We start from the raw sequence: 331 nt of genomic DNA, 5'->3' as shown, positions 1-331 counted from the left end.
ATCGGGACGAAGACCGAGACGAGGATCGGTCGCGATCCGGTGAGATTGGATTTTTCGAGAGTCTCCGTGCGTATAATTGGGTGGTGGTGGTAGTGGTTTGTGGTTGGTGGTGGTTGTGCGCTCGCGGTGGTGTATAGCTATCCCGCCGCCGCCGCGGCGACAGATCGCAGGCGCGCGCGCTCTCGCGAAAGAGAGTGGGATCTCGAAGGGAGAAGAGAGAGGGAAAGAAAAGGAAGGACAAAGAGGCGAGCGATCGCGAGACACGGTTTTTGCCGCCCGGCGTCCGCTCCCTCGTGTGTGTATACCTCGCTGAGAAAGAGAGACTCGGCGC

General features: G+C 59.8%; 1 protein-coding gene across 1 annotated transcript in view; it reads left to right on the top strand.

The window, feature by feature from the left end:
* The window catches only part of LOC100749649 (dendritic arbor reduction protein 1-like), a 38,038-nt gene that overhangs the window by 30,841 nt on the left and 6,866 nt on the right, over positions 1–331 (top strand).

Source organism: Bombus impatiens, unplaced genomic scaffold (assembly GCF_000188095.3).
Source record: "Bombus impatiens unplaced genomic scaffold, BIMP_2.2 scf_0452, whole genome shotgun sequence".
Taxonomy (NCBI): Eukaryota; Metazoa; Arthropoda; class Insecta; order Hymenoptera; family Apidae; genus Bombus; species Bombus impatiens.
Note: the sequence above shows the minus strand (reverse complement) of the source record. Positions and strands in the feature narration are given on the sequence as shown.